This window comes from Lutra lutra, chromosome 5 (assembly GCF_902655055.1).
Source record: "Lutra lutra chromosome 5, mLutLut1.2, whole genome shotgun sequence".
NCBI classification, from domain to species: domain Eukaryota; kingdom Metazoa; phylum Chordata; class Mammalia; order Carnivora; family Mustelidae; genus Lutra; species Lutra lutra.
This window is the reverse complement of record NC_062282.1, coordinates 57,767,559-57,791,051: the sequence shown is the minus strand read 5'-3', so window position 1 is coordinate 57,791,051 and position 23,493 is coordinate 57,767,559. Positions and strand designations below refer to the sequence as shown.

At 38.5% G+C, this 23,493-nt stretch overlaps 1 protein-coding gene and 1 long non-coding RNA gene across 4 annotated transcripts in view; one reads left to right on the top strand and one right to left on the bottom strand.

The window, feature by feature from the left end:
• The window catches only part of TENM2 (teneurin transmembrane protein 2), a 1,307,492-nt gene that overhangs the window by 1,046,209 nt on the left and 237,790 nt on the right, over positions 1 to 23,493 (bottom strand). The window lies entirely within an intron of this gene.
• LOC125100693 (uncharacterized) overlaps positions 2,431 to 23,493 on the top strand; it is a 30,559-nt gene continuing 9,496 nt past the window's right edge. The window contains exons 1-2 of one of the 2 annotated variants that reach the window (XR_007127626.1): positions 2,431 to 2,651; positions 6,571 to 6,613. This is a non-coding gene — a long non-coding RNA (uncharacterized LOC125100693). The remainder of the gene's footprint in view (positions 2,652 to 6,570; positions 6,614 to 23,493) is intronic. The other variant, XR_007127625.1, reaches the window with a different exon arrangement.

Sequence of the window (23,493 nt, the reverse complement as noted above, 5' to 3'; positions counted from 1 at the left end):
TATATTTTATTTGTATTTTTTAGTAATAAAAATATCGGCAATCTTTGTGATTTCACACCTATTTCCTTCATTCACATGTCCAGATTCATACCAAACTGCATGACTTAACAAGGCAATGGAGAGGTGTGGTGAATTCTGTAATTACCTGTGTGGTTCATGACCCACCAGTAAAGTACAAAAGTACAAATATTTTCAGCACATGGAAAATGCTCACATGTTTTTAAATATATGTTCCAAACAAAAATCTGTCACTGGCTTATTTCACTTCAATAAGTATAATTTTCACATACAAACAAAGGCCCTATTCTTCAACATGTAGACACAAGAACAAATCCATTTGTCATCTTTATCATTTAGCTTTAGATCAATTGATTATTGGCAGGCTACGCCGGTCTGGACAATATAGACAGAAATATTCATCTCCAGAAGAAATTCAGCACTCAGTCTCATTTCATGCACAAAGAGACCTTGCCCTTGTATTTCACTGAGATGAAAGCAGCTTTTATTGATTTCACGTTGGACTGAATTTGTTACAGTTTCTACAGCAGTGGCAGAAACACTATTTGGTGATATTATAAAGTTAAAAGTACAAACTAAGAATGTAAAATGGAGGGGCGCCTGGGTGGCTCAGTGGGTTAAAGCCTCTGCCTTTGGCTCAGCTCATGATCCCAGGGTCCTGGGATCGAGCCCCACATCAAGCTCTCTGCTCAGTGGGGAGCCTGCTTCCTCCTCTCGCTCTGCCTGCCTCTCTGCCTACTTGTGATCTCTGTCTGTCAGATAAATAAATAAAATCTTTAAAAAAAAAAAGAATGTAAAATGGAAAAGATGAAAAGATGAATATGAGGAAAAGTGATAAATTACTGTAAAGTCTGATAATTGCACTAATTTCAACAACAAAAAAATAAGATCTTTTACAAATTGGGAAAGAGGATTAAACATTTATTTCATTATTTAATAAATGTCTAATAAACACCAAAAAGAAAACTCTTCTATCTTCATTCTTAGAGTCAAATTGATCCCAATTTTGATGTGTTAAATATATATATATATATATATATATATATATATATATATTGCAGAAAAGGAATACATCTATGTATGCATCTGTTGTGATGTCCAGATCATTTCAAATAATTACACTCCAATGTAGTCCAAGTCACTAAATATTCCCAAGAGAAGGCAAACTAATCTCTGGTAACTACGACACATTATTAGTGCTGGGACTTTTTCAGACATCTCTAGAAATGTCTAACACACATATCCTTAACATGAACAATGTTTGAGAGATTTATTTTCAGTTAAACACTGTATAAATAGCTGAAAAACTTCTGGGCCTGTATTAAAGCCGTACCCCTATTTTGGACCCATAAAACTGAAACTGAAATATAATTCCCAGTTTGAGAAGCAAGAAACTCCTTCCTATTAGCTTTCACATTACTGTTACATAAAGTCTTTCATACAACAAACCTCTAGACAAATTCGCAAGCAGGTCTGAACCACATGCATGCAAATGTGCACAAAATTATTATCATAATGATATTTGAAGTTGAGTTATGCTGTCGCCAAGACTTCACTTATTCAGGTTCTTAAAAGTGAATAAACTTCATAATAAAATTTCCACCCCATTCCATGTAAGTTTCCTTGGAATAAATAAATAAAAAAAAATAAGAGGTCACGGTACATAAATAAGTAGAAGAAATCAGAACAGCTTGAGAGCATGTATAGTGTCTTGCTTTTCCAATGTGATTATTTCCTCAACAAAAAGTAGCAAATGTTGTATACAAGTGCCTCTGCCAATGTTTCAAAATTGAGTCCCACACACTACACCGGCTTAACTATTAGGCATCTAAATGGATCATGAGTAAAAGCCATAGCATGTGTGATGCCTGGAAGGACATGGTGTCTTTCTCTTTTACTTGGAGCTGCTGAATGTAAAGAGAGTCAACAGGGATTTATTGACCTTCCACAGAGTGGAAAACCGCATATTACCAAAGGGTTTGAGGTACATTTTTGAAGAAAAAGAAAAGAGCTGGCTGTTTTAGCTAGTGCTCCAAAGTTGTGAAACTGGGCCTTAGGTAGCAGCTTCAGAACACGTGTTCTGCTCCTCCACTCTCCCCCAAATTATCCTCTGAAGTCATAAATGCCAAATGTTGCTGTGCCATTGTGATATAAAAAGAAATTTATATTTGGTCTTTGTCCTCAGTTCCTGGCCCAGAGCTTCAAAAACCCTTGGAATTTCCCAAGTGATAAGGGTGAGAGGAGTATCTTTTGTCAATCATAGCAAGCCCTTGCAACCACTGAAGTTTATGTTAATGAGGTGATTTCTGGAAAGTCTTTAAGGATGGGGTGGGGCTGGTTGCCAAGGGAACTGACCACAGGATTCCAGCCCCTCTTTGAACTGGATGAGAGAGTGGCTGGAGATCTGAGTTCAATCATAAGGGAGGTAATTTAATCAGTCATGCATGTGTAATAGAATCTCCATAAAAACCTTCAGCAACAGGGTTTGGAGAACTTCCTGGTTGGTGAACACACGGAAGTGCTAGGAAGGTGACATACCTGGAAACTCTGTGCCCTAACTCATGTATCTTCTTCTATACATCTCTTCCATTGGGCTGTTCCTGCACTGTATCCTCTATGACAAACAAGCAATAGTAAGTAAACTGTTTTCCTGAGTTCTGTGTGCTGTTCTAGCAAATTATCAGCCCCAAGGAGAAATTGTTCGAATCTCCTAATTAATAACTCCTCAGTCAGAAATACGAAAGACCCAGAACTGCCACTGGCATCTGCAGCAAAGGACAATCTTGTGGGACGGACTCCTTCACCTGCGGAGTCTGTGCTAACTCCAACAAGATGGTTAGTGTCAGAATTGAATTAAGTTGTAATACTTCGGTTTGCATCTAGAGAGAATGAGACAATTGTGTGCATTTGGTGACAGAAGTGTTGTGTAGGTAAAAAGTAGATATTAAGAGCTAAAGAGCATCACATGGTCACTACTTATTTACCTTACTATGCCTCACTTTACTCAATGGACACCTTGTTGAAAGCAGGCATGTTCATAAAACTTCCCCAAATGAAAAGTAAAATACTGTTCAGAAATTCCCTTACTTTCCCTTTTTAATTGATCTCTACTTGGCATAGATTCCCAAGACCTCCTTTATTGCTCTTCATCCTCCCAATCTGCTTTCTAGGAATAAAAGATTTTCCAATACTTAGTGATCCCTATTGGAGGAGGGATTCACTAAAATAAATTTTAAATCCATAGATTAGGAAATAAACCAGGAGAAACGCCAAGGATATCTATGTTATAGTACTGGTTCAGCCACCTGATAGACCTTGAATTACACTGAAGTGAGTTTTGGGGAAGATTATCACGAATTTGCAAAGACTATTCTGATAATTATATTAAGTCATGTGTTTCTGTGGCCAGGCTCACCCCATCATTTTCCTGGAAATCATTTTAACCATACTATATTGGCTTATTATATTACACATAATTGTACTTACAAACATTGCCCTGAAAGAACTTTACATCATCCCGATGCAGAATAAAACCTGTGAGAGGTTTTACAGCATATTCTGAAATCTAAACTATACAAGTTAGAATTTCAACCAAACCTCAGATAAGATGTAGGACCCTGAACAAATCATGTAACCGCTACTTGCCTCAGTTTCCCCATCTACAAAAGACAGAAACTATATTTAATTGGGTTGCTGTGGGAATTACATGAGTTGCTCACGTTAAGCACTTAGAGGAATTGCCAGCATAGTGAGCACTGTGTAACTATCAGCTAGGATTGTGAGAGCTCAGAGAAGTCAGTTCCTAGAAACTTGAAATTCTAAGGACCAGAACAGTATTCTGGCCCTAAGATGTGTTTTGAAAACAAGATGATACTCTAATTAAATTTAATTGAACCCAAGCTTGAATATTTAAGCTTGTTACATTGCAATAATTTCCCCCCTGTAATGATGATTTTTCTCTGAACTGTCAGAAGCAAGCTTTTAAGAATCCTAATAACAGCAGAAATTAAGACTGTGCCACTAGTTTAACAATATAGGTGACCATTAAAGTGCATTGAGATTTTGTGGTAAAGGATGCCCAAGGAAAGGGAGGGGCAGGCAAGATCAGAAATGAGCAGGCCCAAGAGAAGATAGAAGGAAATGAACGTATTATATATCATATAGAGAAATATAACGCCTAGAGTAATATTTTTTTTAAATCCTGTATTTTTCCCCTCCCTTTTCTAATTTATGGAATTGGAGACTTCTTTATCATAGTCATTGCAATTTTGAGTGTTTCCTCTTCCTTCCTCCCTCCCTCCCTTCCCTATCTTCCCTTTCTTCCCCTCTCCCTCCCTCCCTTCCTCCCATACAGCATTGACAATAGCTGACTTGTGCCAAGCACTCTAATAGGCATTGGAGCTAAGGCAGTCAATCAAACACAACCCTTGCCTGAAAGATCCTCACACGTCTAAGTGGAAGAGACTGGCACGCATGCAAATCATCACAGCCAATGCAATTAGTACACAGATAATCACAGATGGAAGCAAAAATGTGGAAGGAGTAGACTGAGGAGGGTTGGAAGGAGAGGTAAAGAAGGTTTTCTGAATGAGGAACTGATTTGAGTTGAGTCTTCAAGAATTAGTAGATATTTGCTTGTGGGCACAGGAGAGAAGGGCTCAGGAGAGCATGACAGGTGATCCACACAGAGGGGGGAGGCTGACAAAGGTAGGGTATTGAGGAGCTGTGTGATCTGGGTGGGGGACTGAGAATCAGGTCTGTGTTGTTGGGACTATCTATACTCCGTGAACGTGTTCAAGATAACAGACAACACACACTGTTCTTTAAAATTTCCCACATAATACAATGTAGAAGCAGAAGCATTATCTAGTCATTTTGAACATGTACATTTTTCAGAAACACACAAGGTCATGTTTCTGGCTGAAAAATCTACTAGATAAATAATAAAGACCTGACTGTGTCAGACTGCCCCGGGCACTAGATCCAGGGGTAAACAGGACAAGTTTGATGGAGCTTATAACCTAGAAAGAGAAAGGAAAAATACGTAGATACAATTCAACAGGCTGAAATGAAAATACTCATTTTCATTTTAAAATAATGAAGTTAGTGAATTAGTTGAATATTTGTCAGGGACTAAGTTCTTTCTAAGCTTAGTGATAAGTTTTACTGTTGAGATTTTAGTTTATTTATTCATTCAATTCACCCATATTCATTGAGCACTTACTACAGTAGATTATATTAATTGTATACAGTATATTACATTAATTGAGTTGTTTGGACTACATCCACAAACACCATGGGTGAAGAAAAATTTTAAATTCCTTTTTTTCCCCTTTTTCATCCCTCTGATACTAGCAGTAGAAAAATAATCTTTGATTCCTGTCTCATCATAAAGATTTCATGAATCTAAGAATGCCCTTGAGTATCAGGAAAATAATTGATTAGAAAGCAAGACTTGCAGCAGTTTGGTCATATTCATGGTTCTTTCTCTTATCTAAAATCTACAGATGTTTGCATTTTTTTAATGATTCATTTAAACTATCTATATTTAAAAATATATATATATATCAAGGTGTCTATGTAAACACTGGTAGCCCAGTGGCATTTTTAAAGAAATACATAAACCCAATGTGGGATCCTTAATGGACACAGAAGTCATGAAACCAAATAAGAAATGCAATGCCAACTACAAGTTATCTAATATTTCAGAGATAACAACATCCCGTAATGTTGTACAATAATTTTAAGGCAGATTGAACATAGTTGTGCAATTATCATAGGGGAAAAAAAGTCTACACATTTTTGTGATTTTTCTTTTTTGACACATTAATTGCTCCTTCATACACAAGTAGAACAAAAGCAGCAGCATGCCGTATTTATTCAATGAAGGGTGAGCCACAGGGGTTGTGGAACATTCTTTCTCCAACACTAGCCAAATTATCTCAGTGCCCAACTTGTAAGAGGCTGCAATAATACTCGATCATTTCACAGTGCTGGTAGGGTTATGCATCATTTTAACAGCACGATGGCAGATTGTGATCATCTTCATGTTATAGGAATCTAGAGATAAGTGGCAGGCATGGTGAGTCATTTTCATACATCCTCATTCTGCATGAAAACCTTAAAGAGATAGTCAGAAATTGTTCTCCTCTGGCATGCAATGCTCATTAACTCCAAGAGTAAGGAGGCCTGTATATACCTGAAGGGTCACTGGAGAAGTAATTGAGGCTTCTGGTGTTCATTTTAAAAAACAACCCAAGGGAGAATGTGTATAGTCACTAAAATTGATAACATGCTTTCTAGTAAAAGTGTGTCTTAGAACAGGGAAACTTAAATAAAATGGATCGAAAGCTCCATCAGGGCAAGAGTAATGTCAAGTGCATTTACTGACTCGGATATCCAGCACCTGGCATGGTACTAGATACTTACAGGTGTTTAGTAAATATCATTTCAGTGAATGATGCATGAATGAATTCACGGACAATGGATGTATTATAAATGTTCGACGTGTATGTTGGCATTAGCTTTGCTCATGTACACTATTTCCTGTAGGTCCGAGAAGCTGGATATTTGGCCACTAAATACATCTTAAAAAGTAAGAATTTTTTACTTGTCATCATAATGTATTTGTATGCACTGAACAGCTACTGCTTAACCACTTGAATAAAAAAGACATTCAGCATGTTTATGCCAATTCAACTGCCATCAACATCCGAATACCCACAAAAAATCATCATCAGAGATAATCAGTTCTTTTGGTAAAAGCACAAAGCAGTTTGGAAAAACTTAATTGAAAACTGGACACAACTGGATGATGATTGATGATGAATGCAATAGTGATGAATTAATTTATTTCTTAATGAGCAGGCTCAGATCCTTCATTTCCTCTAAGAGATTAGCATATTTAAATACAATATGTTATGTTTCCCTATAAGATCTAATCTTTTAAGCACTATGCCTAGTTCAAAGACTATTTTAATAAAAGAGAAAGGGATAAAAATAATTCTGTGTACAACCAAAGCTGTGGAAGCACATGTTTTAGGAAAAGGTGTGTCTATAAATATGCTCTATATTTGAAATACAGATGTTACACTTAGGTTCTGCCAAGCCACTAAGTCAAAAAAATCAAACTCAAATGATTTATCACCAAAAATGGGTTCATCCATTCCTCATAATGCCACAAGTGTACCATCTAGTCTCTTAAGAATAATACTCTATATTTTATATTAATGATTATTCCATTTTTCTGTTTATCTCTTCCTTGTGCGTGTCTTTTTTCTTTTTAACTTTAATTTCTTTTAGGTTTAATTAGCTTCCTTTCTCTTCACTGTTCTTTTGAGGCATCTTAAAAGCAGAGATGAGGGATTTGATTTCAAATCAGTGTGACACAGGAGTTAGTGAAGGATATCGGAGAATAAAGGAGTCACTTCACTGGAATGGCATTCGGGCATTAGAGTCCATTTTCAGGCTTGAGGCAGTCGAGCTGGACGCAACTGATATTTATTTCTCTATCATCTGCTTTGGTAAATATAGATTCGAGTTGGATTGTTCCCTTATTCAATTATAATCTCTTTACAGAGAGAGCCCAAGTCTTTCATTTCATTTCTACTCCCCATAGTACTTGGTAAACTGTGTCCATAGTGTACTCAGAAGAAAGGTTATGTCCAAACTTTAAAAAAACAAACCTGTTTTACACAGAAGCCACAGAAACTAAAGTTATTGAGAGATCTCCCAAGTCTGGATGGAGAAGAATATTAAAATGGAACCTTCCCCGCGGATCTCATCAACTCACTTGGGGCATCAAAAGATCACCTGGGGCAATGTGAATTAACTCTTAGTTAATGGAATTTCTGACCAACCACAACTCCTGTTGCCTTACCATTCAAGAGAGCAAAGCTTTCACTGTAATAGTGGTATTCATAACAAGACAAGTTAGCCCATATTGTCAGCTCCATAAATAATTGGGTCCCAGAAGGACTGGCAGAGAGCTTTGGTGATATATAGCTACCAAGTACACTGACAAATTGTGATCAGGCTGCCTTTGTTCGAAAAGCAGCCCGTCTCAATATAAACTCAGAATGGCAGGGGAATTGTGCAGCATAAAGCAGTCCGATAAATGAAGCTCCCATCTGTCACGGGGAGTTCCACCCCAGGACAGAGGTCACCGGATAATAATAATAATGATGAGAGCAATAATGTGAATAATGACATCATCATAATAATAGGTGAACGAGCTGTAAAGAGTACAAGGGGTGCCTATTGTCAGCTTGGTACTGAAGAGGAACTTTGACTGTCTTCCCAGAAGATGGGCAAATCAAATTCAAATGGCTATTGTTCTCAACAGGGGCAGAAACAGTCATAGGATTTTCAGTGCCATTGGCATCCCATGACACAAGGCAGCTGGGTGACAGAAAGAATCTGTCAAAAATCAGTAGTGTGCTTGACCCAAAGCAGGGAGGTGCACTGAGTTAATGCCCTGGTTCAGGGTAGTACTAATAAAGAACGCCTTAAACCACCTATGTGCATGAATACTTATGCCTTAAACCCTCTATGTGCATTATTAATACTTCTCTAACTACCTAGTCGACCAAAGGAACAATAAAAGACTAGCCATTTCTATTGACTGATAACCTGGCCTGTGAAATTTTTCACTCCTCCATTTAGTTCTTGGAGGTTGGGGGGTAGATTAAATTTGTGGAACATCTACTACGAAAAGCCTCTTGTTTTACATACATTATCTGCAGGGCTGGCAGTATTATCTCCACTGTAGAGGTGAGACACTGCAAGAATAACTTTCCCAAGGCTATACGGATAGCAGTTGGCAAAGTTAGAATTCACATCCCGGCATGTGACTTTTCATCTCAGGGTTGTGAGTTTGGCCCCATGTTGGGCCTAGAGCTTACTTAAAAAAAAAAAAAAAAAAGACAAAAAAGAACAACTTGACAGATGGAAGAGGGGTTGGGGGGGAAGGGAAGAGTACTCTGTTGGGTTTTTTTAGAATTAACATTTTATATAAAAGTAAAAGAACACCTCATATCAAAGAAAGATGAACTGTTCTAGCAGAAATCATGCAGGAAGTAGTAGTAAACATGAAACTATTGAAACTACTGTGAGATCTTGCATTGTTAATTTAAAAATAAGTATGTTTGACTCTGGGAAACAAACTGAGGGTTGCATAAGGTGGGGCAGGTGGGGAGAAGGGATAAGTGGGTTATGGGCATTAAGGAGGGCTCATGATATGATGAGCAATTGAATTTAAATTAAAAAAAAGAAGAAGAAGAAGAAGAAGAAGAAGAAGAAGAAGAAGAAGAAGAAGAAGAAGAAGAAGAAGAAGAAGAAGAATTCATGTCCAGGTCCAACTCGCTCCATAGTTCATACCTGGTGGTAGGCTGGATATGGTCTCCTGAAAATGTCCGTGTCTAAGTCCTCAGCACTGAGCATGTTATCGTATGTGATAAAAGGGACATTGTGGATGTGATTAAGGATGAGGAGATAGGGAGATGATCATGGCTTTTCCCAGTGGGCTCAACAGCACAAGAGTCCTTATAAGAGGGAGGCAGAGGGAGGTTCTAGAGAAGACGTTAAACTGCTGTGGAGGAAGCAGAGGTGGGAATGATGCGGCCAAGAGGCCAAGAATGGCCACAGCTCTTACAAGTTGAAGAACCAAGGAACAGAGTCTCCTATGAAAACTCCAGAAGGAAACAGCTCTGGTGACGCTTGGAATTTAACTCTCTGAGACTCATTTTGGACTTGCAACCTCCAGAACTGTAAGAGAAGACATTTGTGTTATTTAAATCACTAAGCTTGTGATGACTTTTTACAGCAGTGCTAGAAAATGAATATTGCCAGTGGCAATGCTTTCTTAACCAATGACTGGGCAAACAGGCTGCTCTTGAATTAAGGGACAAAAGTCATCTCTGCCACCTCTATTTAATTATTAGCATATAGCTGGATGGGTGAGGGACAAATAAGCAATCTCCTTGCAAAAGTATCAGGAAAGAGAGGAGGTCCTAAGGGATCCCGTTGATCTCTTGGTCTATGGGATCTGAGTCTCCCTCCTGGGAGTGTTAACTATTTGGAAATCATGACCTGTACATAACACTACCTAATTCATTGAGGAGAGAAACCAAAAAACAATCTAAGAGAACAGCAACTTTCTAGACTTATCCTTTTTAGACATAGCTTATTACACATTGATTCTAACTCAAGAGAATGAAGAGGGGCCAGAACAAAGCACCTGCGTTTCCTTCTGAGACAACAGTTAACCTAATCAAAACTTGTCACATAGCTGGAAACTGCAGGCCATGTCTCCAAATCCCTTGCCATCGGCAGCAAGGTACTTCACCCCTCCGCCGCAGGTAGGAGCAAGAGTGCTCTGTACCGCAGCAGGAAAGTAGAGCCAGCCTCCCCCAAGCTCACACGGGATGCAAACTGCTGCAGCCACCAGTGCCATTTAAAATAGTTTTTTTTTCAAAATTAAAAATATTTAATGAGATGTTTACGTCACACCCATTTGGGGAAACTAAGCTTTTATTTTAAGTATGAATAATACAGCTGCTTGGGTTTTAAAAATCTCCTAATTTCAATGTGAATACAGCACAGCTGCCTTGATGAGTGATCCCAGAAGGGTGGCAGTGCCATTGGTTCAAAGTTGGAATATGTAATGACGTCTCATCATCAATGGCTCCCTTTTAAAAATAACGCTCGTTTGCCTGCACTGCATTGGTCTACAAAGGTGTCGCTCAACTGTGGCTCATATATAAGCCAGGCAGAGCAAAGCATGTGTGAAATGTGAAGTGTTGAATATATATATGTGGGTATATTTGGCTCTTTTAAAAGCACAGTGGTCATCCATCCTCACATGGCTTTGTAAGAATCGGCTTCGTTAGCATCAGCTGCACACGTTACTCTTGCATGATGTAAAGCTCCCATCATCTGACATTTTGTTCTAAAAACTATTTTCAAAATGTCAGCAAGTCTCCAGACTTCCACTCAGTGGTTAAGGCCTACTCAAAATCTGCTACTAGCAACCACTTCGTGGTTGGTGTGGGTTTTTTTTTTTCCCCCCTCAGTGAATATTCATACAGGAAAGAGTTCACTGTTAAGATACCAAATGAAGTGAATTTTTTCTTCCTTTTAATCCCACAATATCTAAGATACTGATTTCCAGCTCCAAAAAATATTCACAAAGGAAAAAAACCACACTGAATGAAATTATAATAAAGGACATAAAATACAGGCATTCCACCAAACGGCAGTAAGACATACAAAAACCATTAATGATTTCCCACTACTGCTAATTTTGAATTCTAGGTGAAAGCAAACACAATTAGGAAAATCCATAAATTGTGTTTCTGTTTGCACATTATTGCCAAGCAAACGATTTTATAGCTATTGTCTCAATTACTGACATCCATGTCATCTCTAAGCCTCATCATGCTCATCAGTAAATAACAGTTCGTTCAATGCCTGTACGTACCACAGGACTACACTAACTTGGATTTCCCTCATTCACAATTTGAGGCTAGTTGATACACATAACTGAAGCTTACAAAGACAGCAACAAACCGAGTACGGACAAATGTTTAAGGGAGCAAGTTTCTGGGTTTCTGCCGCATGACTGCTGCATCTTACACTTGACATCCCACCTTGCAGAGATGGGATACAGGTATCTGGGCCAGTGTGGAGCTCAGTCTTTCCACTGGTGCTCCAGAATCCTGTGTCTTCCTTCATTCCTTCCCTACAAGACTTACTGCAGTGTGGGCCACTCAAATTTGCTAGCTGAAAAGTATGGGTAAAAGTTAACAGTAAGACACTTAGAAAGGGGCAGGACATTAAATAAAATGGAGCAGGTTCTCAGAATGATGTGTGACAAATCCTAATGACTTAGAAAGTGGAAACACACAAAGGGAAGAACCATTACTCTAGCATAGCAGTGGGAGTATACATAGGTAGGACTAGGTTTCTGGATAGGAGTGTCCACTTTGCCAGCAAAGCGGCGAGAGACCTTCCCCCAAAGAGGCCATGACAAGCTTAGAATGCATAGGGAGAATCTTACATTAACACATGTATCTAAACACCCACAGCAACATGCTTATGGGGCTTTCAGTGCTTTAATACTAACTCTGCTCATGGAGTTCAGATGTGCTAATATATGAGGAACTATAGGCAGTGTTAACATTGTCCCCCCCTCTCCTTGTGCCACTTCATGAAGATATTTTAACTACTTGTCATTGATCATGATTACACACAAGTGAGTACTCCTCATTAAAAACTTGGCACTAAGACACAAATAATTATTGACACAATTAAGCTTTGACACTGTGCCCATCAAATTCCTTTTGTCCTCGCTATGTATCAGTCCCACATTATTCTTTTTTAAAAAGAAGAGAATGATCTGTTTTAATCAGAGCTAAACTCTCTCAAGTTTGTTCACAGTATAAATATAAGGAAATGCTGAATTACTAAAAATAGCCACTGCTCTATCCAATATATTATTAGCATTCATAAAGGGGAAATGAAAAAGCGATATTCAGACACTGAAGGACAGACATCTAACACAATAAAAAAGAATAATTCAGCACGAGAGTCCCAAAGTAAGAGAAGTTGGTCATTACCGATGACTGTAAATGCAGTATGGTGACGGTTATTTAAATAAGCTACATGTCTGTACGAGCATATAACCGAATATATTATCCACAACCTGTTTAATGTAATTTCCCAACTTCTTAAACTTGACAGAGTTATATGTTTGCTAATATAGTCAGTGCATAATTACTCTGGTCAGTATGAATATTTAACAAACGTTGAAAAGAATGATAACCATTTTTTTTCTAAAATAAAAAATGGTGAAAAAAATTTTAAAGCCCTATCCAGTCAATCCCATCAAGAAACACAATACCATCTACTCTCTTCCAAATATTGTTTAGGCCACATCTGTTACAAGAGAGCTTGAAATATTATCATAGAAATGTTTGGATAATTAGCAATTAATTCCCATTGACAGATATACAATAAAATAGAGCTGTGTATGCACGATGCAAATCACAGTGTGTGGTTTCCCTTCCCTCCTGATCACATTTCCACACAGAGAGAATCTGGTTGATACAAATTCTAAAGGCAGTCTGAATCAAGTGAATGGAAAAATCTACAAACTATGTTACACCGAAACTGAAGGAGACAGAAAACAAAACAGGTGTCCCAAAGTAAATACGGAAGGAAATACTGCTGCTAAGTTCAATATCCCAGTCCTGCCCTGATGCCCTCTACAATCCACCTGCCTCTAATGGCAGGCACAGAACGAAGCTTGAATGCTGATTTTAAGTGTTTGTATTTATTCTTTATTAAGCCATTGATAACAAGCATTTTTAAAGCATTCCCATTGCCCATACATATCCTGCTCCCATCTGGTGCCACTATGCCCTCAGTCACCTGATTGTTAAAGAAATCAGAAGATGCCTGGCCGAACAATCAAAGAGCAGAGCTGGGGACACTCACTCGGATTTATAAGAGCCCAACAGCAGTTCTGTCAGCATGCCTATCAAAATCCCCACCCTGTATTAGATTCTGTAAAAAGTATTTTTTTTATTACAAAACTCCCCAGTATTCTCCAGATAATACTAGACATTTTATGTCTCGGGCAAAATCTGAGAATTTTTTAATATGAAATATTTAGCCCCAGCTACTAAAAACCTGAAACTACCTAAGGGAACCATGGTGTAAGGGGCAGGTATTAGCTGTGAAGTGAAGAGGGCAAATAAAGAGTGAATTAATAGTAATCAGATAATGTGTAGTCATGTGTGTCAAATGTCAAGTCAGCATTGGAATTAGCATTATATTCAATTTAGAATTTTGCCAAGTTTTAGCTGAGAAACTTGAGGCAAGTCATTCAACCTTCATAAATGTAAGTGTCTCGGGGCACCTGGGTGGCTCAGTCATTAAGCATCTGCCTTCGGCGCAGGTCATCATTCCAGGGTCCTAGGATCGAGCCCCACATTGGGCTCCCAGCTCAGCAGGAAGCCTGCTTCTCCCCCTCCCACTCCCACTGCTTGTGTTCCCTCTCTTGCTGTCTCTCTCTGTCAAATAAAATTAAAAAAAAAAAAAAGTATCATCATCTGTGGGAAAGAAAGAATGAAATGCTTTTCATGATGTTAGTGTTGGAATGAAATGTAAGAATATATGTGAAAGTGACAAGCATCTTTCTTTCTGACCAGTAACAGCAATACAGAACCAACTGTGAAGAAAGCAGTCAATGGCATTTCTGAGGTCATCACCATCCCTGGTTTTGACTTTGCAGTCTCAGATTTCTCTCACCCTGAATCACTGTTTTTCATATTTGTATCTTCTGTTGTAAAAGTTCATTATGTCAGTTGCATTTAATCTTTTATAGATCATGTAGAGGATAAATTATACATAAAGAATTAGAGAACATTTCAATAAAATTTTCTGTTTGACAAAAAATAATACACTAACATTAGGTGGTGACTGACTTTACTCAGGGAAAAGTGTTTCTTATATAAAATATATATATATATCATATATATATATCATATATATATATATGTGTGTGTGTGTCAGAAAGCCTCCAAAAATTTATTTTACCAAGATTATTATGGACAACGAGAAAGGGCATATGTCCAGAAGTTCATGAATTTGTTTGAAGTTCAGAGCTTTATGCCCTAAACTCTTTTTGACATTTGGTTATACACCCAGATGCAGATCTATGTATCCTACAATTTGAGGGTATAGAGATCACAGAAAAACAGACATTCATACACATAAAACATATTCTATAAACCCTTCTTTCAAAACAACTACAATATAGAAAAGCTATTTTAATTCTTATTGTCTTCCTCTGGGTATCGACTGAGGAAATGTTGACACTTAAGAGCAGATCAGATATAGCAGAAGTGAAAAAGGGAAAGGAAGTGTGCACAATGGATCACAGCCATTTGGCCATACAAGTATAGTCAGGGATGAAAAAATTGAGGCTCAGTGAGGTTCAAAGCCTTGCCTGAGATCAGAGTTTCGAAGTGGCAGATGGGATTTATAAGACATTGGTCTACTACTATTTCAAGGTTCTTGCAACCAACCAAGTTCTCTTTTATATAAACATCAACTCATTTCCAGGAAGTCACTGCATTCCCTGTCTATCATGCCAGCCCTGGGTCACTGCAGAGCTTCATTAAGAAATTTGTTCTGCGTCAATTAAGAAAAAACAAAAAGCATGAATTTTTTTTGTTATCTTTTAAGTGCTGTATCTTGTTCTTAGAGACACGAGATATGCCATTTTACCTACGGCCAGATGCCTCTTTGATTCCTTTTTAGATAAACACTTCTTTGATTCTTTTCTGTATCTTTGAAAGCAAACATTAGAGATCCGAACAGACAGTCATGAAGCTAACTCTGCTGCTGCTTCCCTTGTCTAACTTTCAAGCAACATTGGCTAAATCACTTTATAATCTTACTCTTGAAGTAGTTATTCCAGAATTGATAATATAAATATTTTAAGCCATTAATATGAATAGAGTTCTACTTTCTTGACTCTTACCCTTAGAAAATGGATTAGATGAATTTTCTGGCCAGTTTGCTACCCCATCAAGAAAGCAATGGCATCAAATTTTGAAATGTGAAAATGGCTGATTGGTCTTGAATGAAAGATTCTAATTTATACCAGTTTCTTTGAGAACACATGACTAGTTTCTGTTAATAGTCTAAATGATCACAGTTCCACCAATTAAAGTTAACAAGCCAGTAGCCATTATAGCTCATATCAAGAAACAAATATATATTACTCACAACTATAAATATGAACTCAGAAAGGAAAAGTGATGGAATTAATATGAATCACAATTCTTCCTCATTTTCCCTACTCCAGAGATGTTCTAAACTAGATTAAGGTCTTTACTATAGTCATACAAAAACCTCATGGCTTGAGCCAACTATCGAGCTATATCAGTAACCCATCTGGGACACCTGGGGCAATTCCTAAATTTAGAACATGCACCTGTTTTCTTTATTCACTAGTGTTCCCCCAGTATGGTATGTCAGAGTAAGAAAAGGATTCACATGTTTTTTGGCCCCCATAGTTTCATACTTATGAATTCACCTTTTTTTTTTTTAATTTATCTATTTGAGAGATCACAAGTAGGCAGAGAGACAGGCAGAGAGAGAGAGAGGGAAGCAGGATCCCTGCTGAGCAGAGAGCCCAATGTGGGGCTCAATCTCAGGACCCTGAGATCATGACCTGAGCTGAAGGCAGAGGCTTAACCCACTGAGCCACCCAGGCGCTTTTATGACAAATGATACTGGTATTTTATTTTATTTATGACAAATTTTTTTTTATTTATGACAAATGATACTGGTATTATACTTATGGTACTAGCATAAAATTTCCTTTTAGAAGTATTTTAGGTAAAAAGAAGTGAATTGATTTTAATAAAAGCACTAAGTAATGCTGAAAAGGGGTATAGAAAGAGATCAAGATTAGTTAAAATCAAGAAGACAGAGGAGGTCAGTGCTATGGACTGAACTGTTTTCTCCTCCCCAGATTCATGTGTTTAAGTTCTAATATCCAGTGCGGTGATATTATTTGGAGGGTTAGGGTTAGATGATTTCATGAGGGTAGCACCCGCATGATGGGATTAGCAGCTTTATAAATAGAGGAAGAGAGAGATCCTTTTGGTTTGCCATGTGAGGACATAAGCTAGACAGTGAGCTAACAAAAGCTAAAAAGAGGACCCTCAAGAACCAAATCACCTAGCACCCTGAACTTGCATTTTCTAGCCTCTAAAACTGTGAGAAGTATCTGTTGTTTATCCTACTCAGTCTGTGGTGTTTTGTTACAGTAGAGCAGCAAGACTAATCCAGTCAGAGAATTGAGAGAAACATATAAAAGAGAAACATATCCAACACTCTGGGATGAAGAACACGATATAAGGAGAACTGCCCACAATGAGGTTGGGATGCACTAAGAATTCAGATGAAATCTGGTCAGAGAGAAGGACTCCCCCCCTAAGTATTCACTGAATAGGTACCACACTTGGTCATCTTAGTAGCAGGACCCCTTTCCCATTACAATGAAAAAAGCAACATGGAAATGAAGAAGAAATAGGGGTGGGGCAACATCGTCTCTTAATTAGCTCCATCCCAAAGACAGGACTAGAGAGAAATCTGGACAAGAAAAAAAAAAAAGCTGGTGGCGGGGGGAGTAATAGAATTTATTAACATAGCTCTATCCGTGAGACTTTATGACCATCGTGTTCCAGTTACTTCCACTGGCTTATTCACAGTCAGTACCAAGAACTCAAACCAATGGCAATTCTGTTACTTCTCATCCATTCTATTAGTGTCAATGCCTGGCAGACAACTGGGGCTCCTCTCCTGAGGACCAAGGCTGGGGACTAGAGCAATGGCAGCAATGTGCTGATTAGTTGGACCACTAAGGTTCAAACCACAGTGAGGAGGAATGAGACAGAACCACACATTGAATAATAATGGCTCAGTTGGATTGATATGCAGATCTGATAAATATTTAAAGTAGTTCTTAAGGACCTAAATTTAGAAAATACTGGTTTAAGGGCAAGCTTTTGAAACATAAAATAAATACATTTAAAGGTTAATCACCCTCTTCCATCAACTACAGAGCTTAAAAGTTGTCCATATTTGTGTAATACATTAATGACTGGGATGGGATATGAAGTTGGAAGCTCATTAAAAGTGGAGAATCCTGGGGCACCTGGGTGGCTCAGTGGATTAAAGCCTCTGCCTTCAGCTCAGGTCATGATCCCAGGGTCCTGGGATCGAGCCCTGCGTTGGGCTTTCTGCTCAGCAGGGAGCCTGCTTCCCCCCTCTCTCTCTGCCTGCCTTTCTGCCTACTTGAGATCTCTGTCTGTCAAATAAAAAAATAAAATCTTAAAAAAAAAAAAAAAGTGGAAAATCCTTGGGGTACCTGGCTTACTCAGTTGGTACAGCATATGATTCTTGATCTCAGGGTTCTAAGTTCAAGTCCAATGTTGGGTGTAGAGATAACTTAAAAATAAAAATTCTTTAAACAAATGGAAAACTCTTATGTATTAACATAAAACACTAGAAATAAACTAGAAATAAAATCCATTTTTTTTAACCTTGTGCTTTACGGTAATCTCCGTGAACCAGGATAAATAACCAAGTTCATTGAAAGCTTCTGTAAGAATTGTGAAAATACATGCCATCTGTTTCTTTATCTTTTAAAAATCAAGGATATAGGGACTTACCTAACAGAAAGAAAGAAAAAGAGAAAGAGAGAAAGGGAGGGAGGGAGGGAGGGAGGAAGCAGAGAACTTTGATAAATGAGAAGGAGTGGCATTTTCTATTTATTGGCAAACACTTGCTCTCAGTGGACCTATAACCCTATGTCAAATTTAAGGAATTCTGCTAATAGCTCAAAAGTGTATGAGGGTTCTACTCAGTTAAAGGTGAAGTGTAGTACTGAAATTATTTGATGATATGAAATCATATAGTGTTTGTGTTTTGAAAGTGTTAGCAAAGCCAGGATCAGTTGTGACAATCATAGAATGAGATTAATAAATAACAACAATAATAAAAACCGAGCTCTAACCCCCAGAAAACCAATTTTGAAACAATTACAGGCAACTATTATGGGGTGCCTCTAAAGAGTTTTGCTAAATTCCCTCAGCACAACGCTGATGACAATAATGTGCAGTGTGTATGCAATTCACTGCACACACTTGAAAATGCACTCTGCTGTATTTTGTATTAATGAATAAGGCTACCAGCTTAATATGCCATCGTTAACAATAGAATTGTTCACAAGTGTGAGGGTACAATAATGTTTTTCCTATGTGACTTCACCTCCAGGAGAGAGGTAATTTTTTGTATGGGGTTTTAAAGTCAGTACAGAGGCTTCTGTGGCTAGTGGAGTTATACCATTATACTTAAATTCTAGCTACCAAAAGCCGGAAATCAGGCGAGGACGTATGTACTTAAAAAATACTACTTTCTTCAACCGAGCTCGCAATGATACTAGGCAAAGAAATCTGAGTTTGGCTATTAAAACAGTGGGAAAAGGGGTCCAAGAAAGTTGAATGATGATAGGTCTCTAACTTCTAAGTCAAAGAAATATGCAACATCAGTCAGGTCAGGCTTAGAATCTAATTCCGGTTTGATAGGCATTTTGAAAACTCTCCACTTGCTGAATGAAATCAGCATTCATGACAAAGTTTTCAGAAAAATAAAACAAGAAGTAGAACCTAACAAGCGTAAGTTGTAAAAAAAAATCTACTGCTAATAATGAATGCTATGAACAATCACCTAGTCAGAGAAATTGTTCACCCTTCACTAATTTTTATCATTTTTTCCTTTCAGTGTTTCATTGGATTTTGTACACATATGCCAAAAAAAATCAAAATTCATTATATAAAGTGATGTCACCAAGATAACAGTTAGTGAAAAAGCTGTCCAATATTTGTCTATTAATGAGTCTTTGACCACATCAGCTGACAGTTTCTTTTTAGGTTTCATATTAAAATGTTTCTGCTGTTAAAGCAATTATTTTTTCCAAATCAATAACCATTTCTTCTCTTGACTTTCAAGAGGCCCCACTTTGCTGTTATTGTTTATTTTGAAACATATTATTTAAAATAGCAAAGTTGTCACTGTATTTTGTTAAATAGCACTATTATATTTGATAACTATTCAATGGATAAATATTCTGCAAACCACATTTCTGCAGAGGATCATGGCTTTCTACCTCTATGGTCTGTAGTAAACATTCTTGAGAGGTTTGGAAGCTCTAAAGTATATATCACAATTTAAAACTTCTGAAAAAAAAAAAAAGACCCTTGTTTCTAATTTGTTCCTAACTTTTACAGGTTTTTCAGCCTTGGAAAATTACATAATTTCTGGGTTTGACTTCTCTTTCTGGGAGACTGAATAATAGCCTGGCTCCCATTGATGATTAGGGAATCAGACAAAACAAAACACAACCACCACCAATCTGGTGAGATTACAGGGAAAAAGTTCTGTTAGAGAAGACAGGGTGACAAAACTGAAGTCTGGCAAACCAAATACTGCAGAAAAGCTGAGCTGGCTAGCCAGCCAGGTTTATTTGTTTTGTTTTTCTTCCTTTGTTTTTCCATTTGAGTGCCTTTAAACAATGCACCGGACTTCCAGTTTACCCAATCCCCAGCATCTGTAATAAAAACACCTGGCAGCCATACCCTACCACACAGGTACCTGTGTTTCAACTTTATGCAGCAAGTCCCACTTGACAGGATCAGGATTCTTATCTCCTCTCTTCTATTCTATGGAGTGGCCGGATATGACCACCAGGCATACATAAACTAAACTGCCAGGAAACAATAGTGAGCACCACCCTTGGGCATACAGAATCCCACCATCCCACGTGACCTTCCTCCCTCAGAGAGGATCCCTGACAGAGCCAGGCAGAGTGGTGTGGCATTGCTCTCCCGACCATAAAAACAGGAGACAGACCAGGATGCCGGTTTCTGCCTCAGTCCTGACCTTTAAGTCCTTCTCCCTTCCCTTGTTATCTTGGCCAGTCTCTCTCTTTAGGCTTTATGTTCTCTCTTTCATCCTCTGTTCCTTTCCCTCTTTCCTGGCCACTGGTCAGTTTACCCATTTGTGGCTTTGCTGTGTACCTGCCTCCTGGGCCATGTGACTCTCTGATGACTATCTCCCCCTGATTCTGAATCCCTCTCTTCCCTGCTTTTCAGTCTGCTTACACTGCCAAGTTCATGCTGGTGCTTTAACAAAGGTTTCATGCTCAGGGTCCTAGGAGAGCTTCCAGACTTTTTCCACTGAAGTTACCCTAGGCAGCAGGAAGAACATATACCCCTGGGGGACCTGGGGGCTTAGCCCAGAGCAGCCCAAAGCTAGCTTAAAAAAGCTTTAAAGTATTATGTTTTGTTTTAAAAATTCATGTGAATTTTATATTCTGCTCCATAAATATCTCCATATTTGTGTTAGTATTAAAATAATATTCCCCCCAACTTATTGAGTAAAATTGATGCTCCTGGAAGATGTATCATGTTAATCCTATGATATTTTGTGCATATTTTTATAGCATCATGTATCTCTAGGGATTCACATATCCATGTAGGGGTCGACTTCTCCAGTACTGGTATTTCTTCCCAAGTGAAGGGTGATCTATTAGCATAACTTGCCTGGCCAAATGTGACAACCTCCCCTCCCCCAAATTCTTCCCAGGGGAGGCTAGAGGGACTTAATCCCTTGGTAAATTTTAAAGGAACTTCTCTGTCATCACTCAGTCCCTTTCTCCCTCTCCTGTGTTTTATCTCTCTCTCTCCCTCTTGCTTTCTCTCCCACCGCCCCCCTTTCTTTTTCTCTCTCTCCAAAGCAAGCTTCCTCACAAGATGCACAGCGCTACTTTGTTTCTCAAGATCATAATGTTTGAAAGGGTCTGTCCAAACTGTGTGTGTGGTGATAGAGGTCCAAAGAGGGTTTACCTTCAGGAAGGAACCTTCTGGGATGTTGGGAAAGTGCTACATCTAGGAGGTGGCTACGCATGGACATACACATATAAAATGTTATCAAGCTGTAGAAGATTTTTTACTTTTTGTTAAAATAACAATAACGACAAAAAACTAAAATTTTTAAAAAGAGGGGTTTGGTACTTCTTCCCCCTAAGATATTTTTGTGGGGTTCCAAATTCTGTCTATGTCCTAGCAGGGCATGTTTTTCCAATTCTGTTTTCTAATATCAGTTTTATTAGTAAGTAGGGTGATATTCCTTACCTTTTTATTTCTCTGTTGGTTCAGAACTATGAAATGCTATTTAGGGGCACCTGGGTGGCTCAGTGGGTCGAAGCCTCTGCCTTCGGCTCAGGTCATGATTCCAGGGTCCTGGGATCGAGCCCTGCATCGGGCTTTCTGCTTGACCGGGAGCCTGCTTCCCCCTCTCTCTCTGCCTGCCTCTCTGCTTACTTGTGATCTCTGTCTGATGGATAAATGAATAAAATTTAAAAAAAAAAAAAGAAAGAAATGCTACTTATCAGTGCTACTCTAGAGGGTCTCAGTGACTCTCTGGGGGATGGGGACCCCCTATCAAAAGAGCTGGTTGGCCTATACCTGTCCCTATAGTGACGGATCAGTGAGTTGTAGCTTAGGAATCACAGTGGTATCTGAGACAAATCCCCAAGTCAGAGTCCTATGCTCTGTCAAAGGTGCTAGGACACAGGCTCTCAATCAGAAGTGTCACCACCAGCCAGGTAGAAGGTACATTACCCCATTTTACAGTCAGGAAAACAATTGGCCCACGGTTGGCATGTAGTAGGTATCTCAAGAAGTATCATTCTCTTCACCTTCTATTCCTTGATTAGAGTTTTTGTGTCCCTAAGGAAAATAAGTATTTGATACATTATATAAAAACTATGTTTTCAAGAAGAAATAAAAATATTTGTAACATAGTAAGAGAATTTCTAGATATCTAACCCTTCATCAGTGTTTTAACCTAACCACACTGAGTTACTGTTAGGCCAGGAAGCATTTCGTCGTATGCTGTTTTCACAGAGAATATTTGATAGAAATTTGGTGACAGGGTACAGAACGACATGCAGACATGGTCAGAGTTCAAGTTATGCTTAATTACTGGCTGTCAGTTACCAAGTGGGAAGTTCAAAATGTAACAGTTAACCAACACACATGCTAACCTATTCCACAAGAAGAAAAACATTTTTTAAACAGCATTTAGCATTCGCTACAAAGCCCTGGAAAGAAGCCAGAGGAAAATAAACAATTAAAAGATTGTTTCAAGTGACAAATCTACTTGTCTGAGCAAATAAGAGGATGGGACTAGCATTTGGAATGTGTGGGTATCCCAAAGAAGGTGGTGATAAAAACTCAGCACAGGATTGACTGAATCACTGTCACTCCTTGGACAGTGTGTGGCAGGAGACAGACAAGCCCTAGGTGTGGTCCCACCTGGCTAACCCTGGCTGCACTAATCCTGGCAGGCTGCAGGCACAGTTTTCCAGGTTGGAAACAGGAATCAGTATTGCCAATGACATCTGGCGGAGAGCATAACCTTGGAAGCCACAGTGTCTTGAGGTCACATGGGTCCTTGTGAATGCCCTAACCTCTCTGTGCCTCAGTTAGCTCATCTGCAAATTATGAATCATTACAGTACCTACCACATGCTGTCGTGAGGATGACAGAGTTTAATAAATGTAAATGCACTCAGAACTAGGCCTGGCACAGAGTCATCACTACATGTGTTAGCTACTATTATTTTCGTCTGCCCAAACTAAGATGTTTAGGAAATCTCTTCATTAGCAGCACCATCTGCGGATTATAAAAGCACACACATATACACACATTGATCTGTATTTCTACAGATGGTCTGTATCAGCCCATTAAAATTCCTGGGTCATTCTTCGCATGGGGTGACTGTTTGTACACTGGGTTCAAATAACTCCGTTATTAGCTGTGCCCTAGC